General features: G+C 48.1%; 1 pseudogene across 1 annotated transcript; it reads right to left on the reverse strand.

Annotated features, from left to right (window-relative positions):
- Positions 1-12,054: 12,054 nt before the first annotated feature.
- Positions 12,055-12,540, reverse strand: LOC308433904 (V-type proton ATPase 16 kDa proteolipid subunit c-like; annotated as a pseudogene). Its single transcript has one exon. The product of its transcript is annotated as a V-type proton ATPase 16 kDa proteolipid subunit c-like (transcript).
- Positions 12,541-13,010: the final 470 nt, after the last annotated feature.

The following is a 13,010-nucleotide window of genomic DNA, read 5'->3' on the forward strand; positions in this document are numbered from 1 at the left end:
AACAGCTTTGGAACAATCTACAGATCTGCTATAGTCTATGCCTCTTTGGAGAGCTGTGTTCTTGGTGTCTGGGCATCTAAGCCTCCTGGGCAGCCGAGTTCTACCCATAATGGCTCACATGAGCCCGCTCAGCAGAGTGGTTGTCTGAGATGTCATCCTCACTGAATTGTCAACAGCTGATTGGATCTTTCTGAGGGTGTTGGGCAGCTCCCTGGCATGGTTCTTGGCAGGAGTGGGTTCTGTCATCAGACGAAAGGCCACCTGTGTGCAGTGCCTCTCCTCCATTCATCTCTGTGATGCTGCTTAGGGTCTGAGGGAAACTCTATTGTCCCCTTTAGACAAGCAAGGAACTGCTACGGCCAGTCTTAGATTAATGGCAGGAAAGGAGCTCTATCCTTGGGGCTTTTGTGCAGTGATGGGGGTGGAAGATTTATGATCGAGGATGCTTGGTTCTCAGGGCTCCCCCACCCCTTCTATACCCCTCTCAGAGTGAACCTGCTTCTCTTTGCATAAACACAACTTACCCCAACCCTCCTTGTTCCTAGATACCTACAAAACCGACTATACATTTTCACCTGTGTTGTGCAACCAGCATACACACAGCACAGACCATCTACCCACCCCACACACATGTCTCCGGTATCCATAAGGGACTCAGTTCTTTGCTTGGATCTGGGGATAACATGAGGACTGGGGTACACTGTAGAAAGATATGTCCCTGTGGGGAATGAGGCTGTAGTAAAGGCTTGGGGTAAATAATGGTCTTCTTGGTGTTCCCTTTAGCAGCAGGAAGGACCGGACTTGGCAATGACTTCAGAACACCAAACCCAGCAGAGCAGGGACCTGATACCAAAGCCACAGGTCTGAAACATGCGTTAGCCAGGGGGAGCATGTGGTTTCCATCCTCAGGAGCCCTTAGGCCAGGAAGGGGGCCCCTAAGCTATCACTGTCCCTCTGCAGCTTGTAAGACAGAGTTAACTTTTGGCAAAAGCTTACCAGGGCCTCCAGGAGCAACCTGGCCAAGCCCAGGTCCCTGCCAAGGACCCATGAAGTGACCAGTTACAAGCAAAACCAAAAGCATCTAAGGTTGTTTCCAGTGAGTTCTTTTTCTTTAGTGACTCTATACATTTTAATTTATTCTAGGCTAATTTGGGGGACAAAGTCTTACTCTGTAGCTTACATTTCTGCTACAGACTCCTGACTCCTGAGATTATAGGTGGTCATGCTGCATGTGTGTGTGTGTGTGTGTATGTTAGAGAGAGAGAGAGAGAGAGAGAGAGAGAGAGAGAGAGAGAGAGAGAGAGAGGGAGAGGGAGAGGGGAGAGGGAGGGAGGGAGAGGGAGGGAGGGATAGAGAGACACACACACACACAGAGACACATACAGAGACAGAGAGAGACAGAGAGACACACAGAGAGAGACACACAGATACACACACAGAGACAGAGAGAGAGAAAGAGAGAGACAGAGAGAGAAAGAGAGAAGCAGAGAGAGACAGAGACAGAGAGAGCACCCAGTCTGGCCTTATTTTCGATATGTACTAGAAGATGAATCTGAATGTCCCATCCTTTGCATCTTCCTCCCAAGAGCTGCTATTACAGGTGTGTCCCACAGTTCCCAGTTAGTCAGTGCTGGGGAGGGAAACCCTGGCTCCATGTGTGGTAGACAATTCTATAAACTGAGTGACACCCTGTCCCTCTATGCTTTTTCAAACACTACTTTGTACATTGGATGCCAATCACTTTCAGCCTGTGGTATCTAGAACACATCATCTGGGTGCAGAATCTCTCCTTTAGGGTGATTCAAACCATTAGTATTCTCTGCCATTTTTTTCTGATAAAAGACTTACTTGGGAACTAGAGAGACAGTTCAATAGTTAAGCGTGCTTTACTACTCTTACAGAGGACTGGAGTTGGGTTCCCATTTCTAAATCACCCATAACTCCAGATCCAGGAGACCTGACATCTTTTCTATAGACACTGCAGACACCTATGCTCATATACATATAATTATAAGTAAGAATAAAATAAAATAAGAATAAAAAGATATGCCTGGGAGTCCTCGGAACACTAATGTAATTGCCAGCATTTCAGGAATTGCCTTCCAGCTCCCGTATTTCCTGCCCCCTTCTTCTTCCATCACACTGAAGTTCAAGCAGAGACGATTGCAGGGGACAGTCCACCTCAGTTTGCTTGTTCTGGGGGTAGAAGGTGGGACTGGTCTAACTGGGTTTTAAGGCTGACCCTGAGGAAATCAGGTAGGCACCCTGCTGGGCAGACTCAAGTCATTGTGATTAGAGTTCATTTGTTTTAGTCCTGAAATCTTATCACTAGCATCTCCTCCCCGAACAATCCACCAAATCCTGGAAGCCCACAGTCAGCCCTCAGATGCTCCCAAACCCACATCTGATGAATGTTTGGTAGATAAAGCTGTGGTTCCAAAGGGGCTGGTGTTTCCTCGATCTCTGCTCAAACTGTTCCCAGCTTCCATGTTCTCCTCTTCCCACATGGCCAGCACAGTCTTCCTCAGTGCCAGATGATGTCCTGAAAGGTCATCTGGGGGTCAGCACTCAGGTAGACCTTACACTCAGTCTTCAGCTAGTTCTATGATCTTTATCTTCTAAAATCAGTGCATGCGTGCGTGCATGTGTGTGTGTGTGTGTGTGTGTGTGTGTGTGTGTGTGTGATAGCTTGTGTGCAGAGGTCAGAAGACACTTTCCCGTATTGGCTCTTACCTTTCACCTGGTTTGAGGCAGGCTGCATTTGTTGTTTGCGGTTGTGTGGTGTACACCATTCTAACTGGCCTACAGGCTTCCACAATTCACCAGTCTCTACCCAGTCTTGCTGTATTGTCACTATGATTGTAGATGACTTTTTACCTTATCTGGTGTTACGTGGGCTCTGAGGATTCAACCTCAAGCCCTCTCTCTTCTGTGACAAATGCTGAGCCATCTCCCAAGCCCCTAAAACCAATTCTTCTGTAGTTTATAGCCACGTTTGAACACCATTGGTGACTAGCAACTCAGTTTCTTCAAAGTAACGTCCACACAATAAACACTCTACATCCATCCAGTTTTACCATAGACAGCATTAGCTTCGATCTAGTCAAACCTAACTTAAGCTAACCAAACTTAGGTGACAACTGTCAACCGGATGTCATTGAGAAGAGTGAGCTTCGCCACCTTGTCCATTTTACAGAAGAGGAGAGCGATTCTACAGAAGCCCAGGCGCCTTCCTTGGGTCAGAGCTCTGAGATGGCAGAGCCTGGGGGTGACCTTGTCCCTCACCACAGCACACACCCAAGCTCCTCCACACTTTCTTCCTGTGTCATGGTGTCTTACGGTTTTACTGCTGTGAATAGACACCATGACCAAAGCAACTCTTATAAAAACAGCATGTAATTGGGGCTGACTTGCCGGCTCAGAGGTCCAGTCCATTATCATTAAGGCAGGAACATGGCAGCGTGCAGGCAGGTGTGGTACAGGAAGAGCTGAGAGCTCTACATCTTCACCAGAAGGCTACCAGCAGAATACTGACTTCCAGGCAGCTAGGGTGAGAGTCTTACACCCACAGAGGCACACCTCCTCCAACCAGGCCACACCTCCCTCCCAATAGTGCCACTCCCTGAGTCAAGCATATTCAAACCATGACACATAGGTTCAGTCAGGTAGAGTTGTGGAGTGTGTTGGCCAAATGTCTCCTGCGAAATCTCAGTCCTTAAGAGTCTGCCCTGAACACAATGGCCTGGCTTAAATGTACACTCTTTCCCCACTTACAATTTTGAGAATTTAGTTTTACCACCAATAAACTAGGTTCTTGGAAGGTCAGGCCTTATCTTTGTATTATGGTATGTACTTAACTTTCAAAACCTTTTCAAATCCATTTCAGAGCCAGGAATAGATTTTTATGACCCAGTACATGGCAGATACTAATCATTCTCCAGGTGGTTATGGTGAGGACATTGGCCAAAGAAGCAAGATCTCTAAGTTCTGGTTTCTGCTCTGCATTACCAAACCAGTTATAGTCAGGCACTATACTCTCTGATCTTTCTCTTTGGCCTGAGTTTCCTTACACAAACTAGAAAACCACAACCATCATTTTGGTGTTGGCCAGCTAGACGCTAGAATTCTCCCGTACCACAGGAACGGAGATAAGGTCTGAGAGAACCACCCAGCCGGAAGCCCCCAGACCACAGCTGGGCCATGACTTCACCTTGGGGCGAGAGGCACTTTTACAGGCTGCTTTTCCTATACTCCTGAGGCCAGCAGCAAGCAGAGGTCTTGAGCTAGCTGCAGGAGTCAGCCTCTAAGGTTTTAGGAGCTTTCTCAGTATTTAGCAAAAGGTTTCCATGTTGGGTCCATGCGAAACACAACAATCTCCCCTCCAAACTGCTCTCAAGGGGGTCTCTCAGCAGCTCACTAAAGAAACCAGGAGGTGTGCTTGAGGTTGGCTACCTCCACTATGTGAGGAATGTTTCATCCATGTGTGTGTGTGTGTGTGTGTGTGTGTGTGTGTGAGCATGTGAGTGCATGCACATGCCACATCATGTATTTGACAGTCGGTCTCACGTTCACCTGTTTGCAGTAGCCTCTCTTGTTCTGTTGCTCTGTGAACTACAGGCTTGTGTGGCAAGTGCCTATACCAGCGGGCCATCTCCCTGATCTTGTTCATGCATTTTGTAGACATGTTTGTATACACCCCAGCAGCAGGCTTCGTAGACAGACAGGCCAGAGCCTGTGTCATTGGGACTTGGATTTTCTAGAAAGGAAACTAGCAAGCAAATGACACATGAGGCTGACTCTGAGCTGAGACGAATACAGGACACTAACCTGAGCAGTCTGGTTTTCATTAGGACTCTTGGCAAAGCTTCTCAACCACATCTGGAAAATAAAGGGCTTTATTAGTTGTCCACATACCCCAACCCTAGCCCCGTGTCTCTGCTTCCCCTCTGCAGACAGACAGCCTGGGACCATCAGTTAAGTTGGGGAAACCTCCAGCCTGTGGGTGGGGTTTGTTCAGGAGAGGCTTACTGGAGGAAGAGGCATTTCAACTAAGACCTAAGATTCGGGTGGGCGGGGGGCTTGATCATCAGTCAGCAGGGCACCTGTGTTACAGGCGTTATGACTTGAGTTGATTCCCTAAGCCATGATAAACAAACAAACATCAAGGTGGACAGAGCATCCATATAATCCCCGTGCTAGGGAAGCAGAGATAGGCTCTTGGTACTCACTGGCAAGCCAGCGTGGCCCATTAGGTGACCCACACCAGTAAGAGACCATGCTTCAGAGAGCATGTGTACACACATGTACACACACACAGACACACACACACAGACACACACACAGACACACACAGACACACACACACACACACAGACACACACACACACACCTCGAAGACGTCTGACGTCCAGGAAAGGCAGAATGGCAGTACCAGAGAGATGGTGGGATCTGCAGTAGACAGTAGGGGATCGGATACTCCATCCAGCGCAGGCTCCCACTGGCTGTGAGAGTTTGTGTCAGTCATCTGCTTCCTCTGGGCCTTGGGTTTGGTTTTGGCTTTGCTGGGGTTTTTGTTGTTTTCTTGCTTTTTTCTGTTCGAGAAGTGAAGGCCTGCGACTGAATGGAAATGTCGCACAGGCAGGATAGCAATGGCCACAGGGTCAGGATCATCTTTAAATTATCCACAGTCACATTAAAACAAGGGGCTCTGCTCATTTCCCTTGGGGTCCACTGTGTTTCTGAGGTGACACTGCTAGAGCAAGAACCTCATCTGACACTGAGAAAAACGGGGGTACGGTGGACTGCATTAGGGTTCCCCACTTGTGTTAGGTATCTATTGTTGGCATACAACACCATGACCAAAGGCAACCTGGGGAGGAAAGAGCTTACATCATGTACAACTTAGTCCATCATGAAGGGAGTCAGGACGGGGAGTCAAGGCTGGAACCTGGAAGCCGGAGATGAGGCAGAGGCCATGGAGGAATGCTTCTTTCTGGCTTGCCCAGCCTGCTTTCTTTTATAGCTCTAGACCCAACTGCCCAAGGGAGGCACCACCCACAGCAGGCTGAACATCTACGTCTTCAATCAAGGAAAAAGGTCCCACTTCTACTGCAGGCCAGTTGGACGATGAAGGCAATTTCTCAGTTGAGATTCTTCTTCCCAGATAACTCTAGCGTGTGTCAAATTGACAAATTAAAATAAAATGAGCCAACCAGGACACATGCATGTTCTTTGTATGTCCTGAATATTTGCAGATTCTTGTTGCGGTGTGTGGGGACTGGAGAAGCTGGTCCCGGTGACTGGGGGCAGTCACAGACATGTGAGGAGAGGGGCTTACTAAGCAGGCCTCTCCGATAGTCCTCTTTCCCAGATGTGCCTCCGACGGCTTTGCCAAGAATTCTAACAAGAACCAGACTCTCTCTTTCACCTGCGGGTTTCAAGCAGATGCCACACTCTTCCCACTGCTCCCACGCTAGGAGAGGCTTGTTTTACATTCTTCCCTGTAGGAATCGGAGCTCTAACTTTAGAGAAAACAGTTCAGATTTCCCGTCTTTTAGATTTCAGCCAAAAAGAGTGGGTTTAAAATTTGAGAGGGCCGGGACACAGGCCATGCACGGAGACCTCAGCCCAGCCACACAGCGATCCCTTGAAGTTAATTAGCAAACCCCTTACATGAAAAGTCAACAGTCCTGTGATAGTTTCTGTGTGTCCCCTGTCACCCATCCTACCCCCAGGTGTACTCGATGTCAGCATGAATCAGAGATGGTACTGAAACGGCGAACTCAGAGCAGGCTCTGGCCACAGACTTGTGAGGGAGGCGTTTGCCTTCTGCACCTGAGCTGGGCTATAAAGGACATTTGCCAACTTCTGCCTTACACGGAAAGCTGTGGGTGTTCACACTGGCGTAAAGGTCTGAGTCAGACAAGGTACACTCACCCTTGTGGCCAGAAATCCAGGCCTGCCTGGCCTCCTAGAGCTCTGTATCTTCTCCCTAGGACCTGTTTCTGTCAAGTTTGCTGCTCTAGCCTCCTCTTGGCCTGCTCAGAGCTCATTCTTCTTTCTGATGTTACCTTGTCTCAAAAGCAAAACAAAACAAAACAAAAAACAACCCCCCAAACAAACAAACAACTCTCTGGTTTTATAAGCCTCCTCAGCAATGGGGAATTGGGCTGCAGGAGTGTATGTAAGCGGAAACTCTAGTCCTTTGTTTCCTGGATGCTCTGCCATCCCAGCACCCCCTCCCTGGGGTCCACACACCTTCCCAGAATAATTGCCCCTTGGCACTCTGTTTCATCAACAGCTGAGTTTGCCAAGAGAAACTCTACCTGGGAGGAGCTCCCTAAAGCTTAGTGTTTAAATAGCGGGTCACCTAGGCTTAACTGGTGTCTAAGATTAACTATCCAGGAATCTTTTCTTGTTTGTTTAAACTATAATAAAAAAACAAAACAAAACTCTGGCCTGGCCATGGTGCCACAAACCTTTAATCCCAGCACTAAGGAGGGAGAGGCAGGTGGGTCTCTGAGTTCAACACTAGCTTGGTCTACAGAGAGTTCCAGGACTGGGCTTCACAGAGAAACCCCATCTCAAAACACAAGACAAAACAAAAAATCCGCCCAACCCAAAAAGAACAACAACAAACACCCCCCCCCCAAACAAATACCTACTTAAGAAATGGAAACACAGTTGGGGATGTTGGCAAATGCCTTTAATCGTAGCACTCGGGAAGTTCAAGGTCAGCTTGGTTTACAAAAACAAGTTCCAAGACAGCCAGGGTTACACAGAGAAACCCTGTCTTGAAAACCCCAAATCAATCAACCAACCAAACAAAACACATGGAAGCCCACAAAGAAATATCTGGACCTGTCTTAGGTCAGCAAACACAAAGGGCCGGGAAAGAGTTTCGGGCCCCAGCAGCTGCTTCCAGGGAAGTCCTATTTCATCATTAAATGTCCTTAGCCCGCAGGGTCCTCATTGGGAAATGAGAATTGTGCTTCTTTCCCAGAGTTCTTAAAAGGATTCAGTGAGATGAGGTGCAAGAATGTTCTAGTATGGTGCTAGTTATAGGGAACTGTCCCTGGTCTTAATGGGAGCTACTGTTCTGCCCTTCTGAAACCTCTGTTATGTGTACTTTACCCTTTAATGAAAACAAACAAACAAAACCCCAACCTTAAAATAACCACACTACTAGCACAGACTACGAACCAGGGACACGTCTAACCAGGTGGTGTTACCCAGAGAGATGCTACATCTAAGTCAGAGAACCTCAGTAGTGAGCATACAAGAAATGCAGCCAGCTTATCTGGCAAGACCCTGGCTTGTCATTTTATTTTATTATTAAGACAGAGTGTGGGGGTTGGATGAAAATGGCTCCCAGAGACATTACTGGAGGTGTGGCCTTGTTGGAGTAGGTGTGGAATTTTTGGAGGAAGTGTGTCAGGGTAGGGGTGGGAGTGGCCCTTTGAGATTGCAGAAGCTCAAGCCAACCCCAGTGTCTCACTTCCTGCTCCCTGCAGATCTGGATTTAAAACTCTAAGCCAACTTCAGCACCATGTCTGCCTGTAAGCCCCCATGCTTCATGCCATGCTGATAATGGACTAAATCTTTGAAACTGTACGTATCGGTCATGGCTTCCTTATTAAGAATTGTCATGGTCATGGTCATGGTTTCTTTCACAGCAATAGAAACCCTGAAGTACAGGGTCTCCTGTAGCTCAGGTTCTTCTTATGTAGATGAGGATGACTTCCAACCTTTGATCCTCCTGCCCTGGATCCCATAGTGTTAGGTGATGGGGGCATACCCACAATGAGTGCATTAGGGGAATAAGGAAGTTCCCATGCCTTCGGCCAAAAGGAACAAGGAGGTGTTTCCAGAATTGGGAAATGGTTCAGGGGATATTATCTATCTATCCATCTGCTTACACCTCATCCCATTGGTCATACTAAGAACCATCCACATTCTAAAACCAGATTACTTGGAACTCCTACCCCCCAACACACACACACCTTTAATGATTGTACCAATAGCCCTGCCACCCCTAACAACAAAATGACATGCTTCTACTCTCTCTGTACTTTTCCTACTTTCCCTAGATACATGCTTCACATCCCCACAAAGCCTGCCATTAGAAATTTCTGTCTGTCTCTGCTCAGAGTCAGGCACTTCATGTGTGCCCCCTCCCCAATAAGTTGTTTGTGTGAGGTTTGTGTATGGTGTGACTTTTGTGGTATTCCTTGGCTCCTGATTAGAGTGAGATACTCTTTGTCACAAAACCTTTTCACTGTCCATACCTCCCCCAACACGCATGTGTGAGTGAGTGCACATGTGTGTATGTGTGTGTGGAAGAGGTTGATGACTGGCAGCTTCAAGTCAGTCTCCACCTTAGTTTTTAGACAGTGTTTCTCAGTGAACCGAAGCTCACAGGTTGCCTAGACAAGCTGGCCAGCAAGCTCCAAGAATCTGCCCCAGATTATCTGTAATCTCAGTGAGATCACAGATAAATGCCACTATTCCTGGCCTTTATGGTGCTGGGGATCTGAGCTCATGCTTGCATAGCAAATATTTTGCAAACTGAGCCATCTCCTGCCTTCCAACCTCCCCTCTAGGAGAAAAGTCTCCACCTCAGAGGAGCTGGACCACTCCAGGTACCATAGAATGCCATCCATCCCCTCCCATGGTGGTGCCCAAAACTTTGCTTTCTGCTTTGGAAGATATCCCAGCAGGCCAAATACCTCAGAGAAACCCAAGTCTCTCCACATCCTTTGGCAGCATCCCTCTCATCAGATTTTTCCACTGGCGTCCCGTTGTAACCCATTAAGTCCGTAGCGGCTTGTAGGAATCACACCTGTTTTCCATCACGACTCCCTCCCATCAGCCAGCACAGACATGTGTGATAGGTTGATGCTAAAATACCATGACACAGTTCTTGGAGTTACTAGCATCTAACAGATGAAGGAGAAAGCTTTGCCTTTTATAGCTCTGAGCCTCCCAGGCCTGAAGCAACTGGAGCAGTTGCTGCCTGCTATGCATTTATTATGTACTGCCTCACAACTCAGGAGACAGGCTCCCGGCTCCCTAGAGGAAGAAGGACCGCTCGCTCTATTTGAGACCAACAGGTCCAGTGAGTGTTCCCAACTCTGAGTGTAGATCAACACCAACCAGAGAGCTTTTAAAAAATACTTAGGCTGCAGAGATGACTCACTCAGCAGGTGAAAATGCTGTCATCAAGCCTAGGGAGCTGAGATCGATCCTTGGGGCTCACTGGGGAAGAAGACCTTTCCCCACAAGTCACTCTATGGCCCCATATGCGGTGGCTTGTGTTCACAGCATATACATACTACATGCAATAAAATAAAACAAACAAACAAACAAACCCCAGGCTCAGCTCCAGATTCACAAAGTATAGAGAGAACCTAGGCAGCCATACCTTCTCACAGCTTCCACAAAAGCCGCTGTGTAGACAAGGTTGGTATTGATAAATGCTCAGGACAGGACAATGGGAACATCGTAGACTTAGACAGAGCAAGAATTGTTCCCTGTCTGGAAAAGACAAGCTGTGCCGAGGCAAATTTCTCACGCTGTGTAGAGTTCAGGTTTATTTGGTTGGTTTGAAAAATGGGGTTCTGGCTGGGGAAGTAGCTCAGTCTATAAAGTGCTTGCTTGTCAAGCATGTGGACTTGAGCTGTCCCCAGAATCCATGTAGAAAGCTGAGCATGGTAGCATGCACTTGTAATCCATCCTTGGGACTGGATGGCTGGCTAGCCTAGGTAGCCACAGTAATATCCTGGCCAATGAAGAGACTCCATCTCAAGACTCAAAGCCGGACTGAAGTGCTGTGGTGATGGCTCGGGTTAAGAACTACCTCTCACCAGAGCTCTCACCAGAGCTACCAGAGTAAGTGCCCTTGCAGAAGATCCAGAGTGCAGTGTTCAACGTCCACACCAGCAGCTCACAAACACCTTTAACTCTAGCTCCAGAGGACCCAACACCCTCTCTGGACTCATGCATGCTCATGTGTGAGCACACACACACACACATTATTGAAAGAAAGAAAAGGAAGGAAGGAAAGAAGGAAGAAAGGAAGAAAGGGAAGAAGGGAGAGAGGGAGGGAAGAAGGGATGGAGGAAGAAAGGAAGGAATGAAGGGAAGGGTATTTATCAAAGCTAATGAAAGTCTTTATTGAAAAATTCTGTAACAGCAGCAAACTGACTGGGCCTAAGCACAGTAAGTGGCCAGACAGGTGTCAAAAGTCATCTCAGAACCAGGCTTCCATGGCAGAATGGAACAACTGTGCTGTCATCTCATGGAGGTGACAAAGCTTATCCTTAAATCATTTGCTGCGTAACTGCTTAGTGTCCTAGTTTGTTTTCTGTTCTGTGATAAACAACATGTCCAAAACCAAGCCAAAGAAGGAAGGACTTATTTCACCTTAACGTTTGGAGCCCATTACTGAGGGAACTGAAGCAGAGCCCATGGGAGACTGCTCTTACTCCCTCATTTCCCTGCTAGTTCTTTTTTTTTTTTCCACATCCGAGAGCTTTTATTGGACACAGCTGGGAGCCAGCTCTGAGGAGCACTCTGCCCTCCACCCTGGCTGGTCAGGGCTGGAGGGAGGATGGCTCCATTCAAGGAGTCTCAGCAGCAAGAACCCCACAAGGCGACAGTGTACTAATGATTACTATATAGTTGGGAGACAGGGCTGCTCCACTGATGCATGAATAGGTCAAATCTTTTATAAATAAACATCCAGTGAAGAGAAAAATGACAACTCTAATTCATTCTCATACACAAGGCGCACTCTAGGGCGATGGGTGGGGCGACCAGAGGCGGACATCATCACTGGTCAAGGGCCTGGGTGGGAGATGAGTGGGCCCAGACGTCCACAGCACGGGGCAGCAGGGGCAAGGTGGGGCAGCAGACAATGGGCACTAGGACACTGCACATTTACAAGACCAACTACTGAGGGGGCAACTACCCGTGCATGTGTCAGGCTGTTCCTTCTGGAATGAGGAGGGGTGTGATCTTTACATCCTATCCTGTGACTGGTAGTGGAAAAAGACTACTTTGTGGAGAGGATCAGGGCCACGATGAGACCGTAGAGGCCAAGCACCTCTGCAAAGATGAGGATCAGGATCATGCCCACGAACAGTCGGGGCTGCTGGGCAGTGCCCGGAACACCAGCATCTCCGATGATGCCAATGGCAAAACCAGCAGCCAGGCCACTCAGCCCCACACTCAGGCCAGCACCCAGTTGAAGAAAACTCCTGTAGAGGGTGATGCGTCAGTCAGGGAGTTAGCGATGAGTACTGCCACCACCAGCCCATAGATAGCGATGATCCCAGCCATAACCACCGGGATGATGGACTTCATGATCAGCTCTGGCCTCATGACGGACATGGCTGCGATACCAGTGCCACTCTTGGCTGTGCCATAGGCAGCTCCCATGGCGCTGAAGACCATGGCGGACGAGGCGCCCATGACACCGAAAAACGAAGAATATTCGGGGTTGTTCTTGATGTCAGCCATGTTTGCAAGCGGGGAGAGGACAAGTTGTGCGGGCGGTGGCGGGTTAGGACGACGGGAGAGCGAGCGAGCAGGCGAGCGAAGATCCTCGAGGTGACGGACGTGAAGGCCTCCCTGCTAGTTCTTATACAACTGAGACGCACCAGCCCAGAGGCAGCAACACCAATAGTGGGCTGGGCCTTTCCACATCAATCATTAATAAAAACATGCCTCACAAACATTCCCATGGATGGATCTGATGGAGGCAATTCTTCAACTCAAGATCCTTCTTCCGTGACTCCCGCCTGTGTCAAGCTGACAAACCCACCAAGTCTAGACAATGTACTGGAGCCACAGGAAGAAATCAATGCAGAGACTCCCAAGGAAATATGAAATTGTCTTTGTAAGTTACTCTAATGCTCACATGGAAAAAGGCAACAAGTTCAACAATATAGATAAATCTCAGATGCCTTTTACTAAATGAAAGAGATTAACCTAAAAGGGTTTCTCTA

The sequence above is a fragment of the Micromys minutus genome (assembly GCF_963924665.1).
Source record: "Micromys minutus genome assembly, chromosome: 21".
Classification (NCBI taxonomy): domain Eukaryota; kingdom Metazoa; phylum Chordata; class Mammalia; order Rodentia; family Muridae; genus Micromys; species Micromys minutus.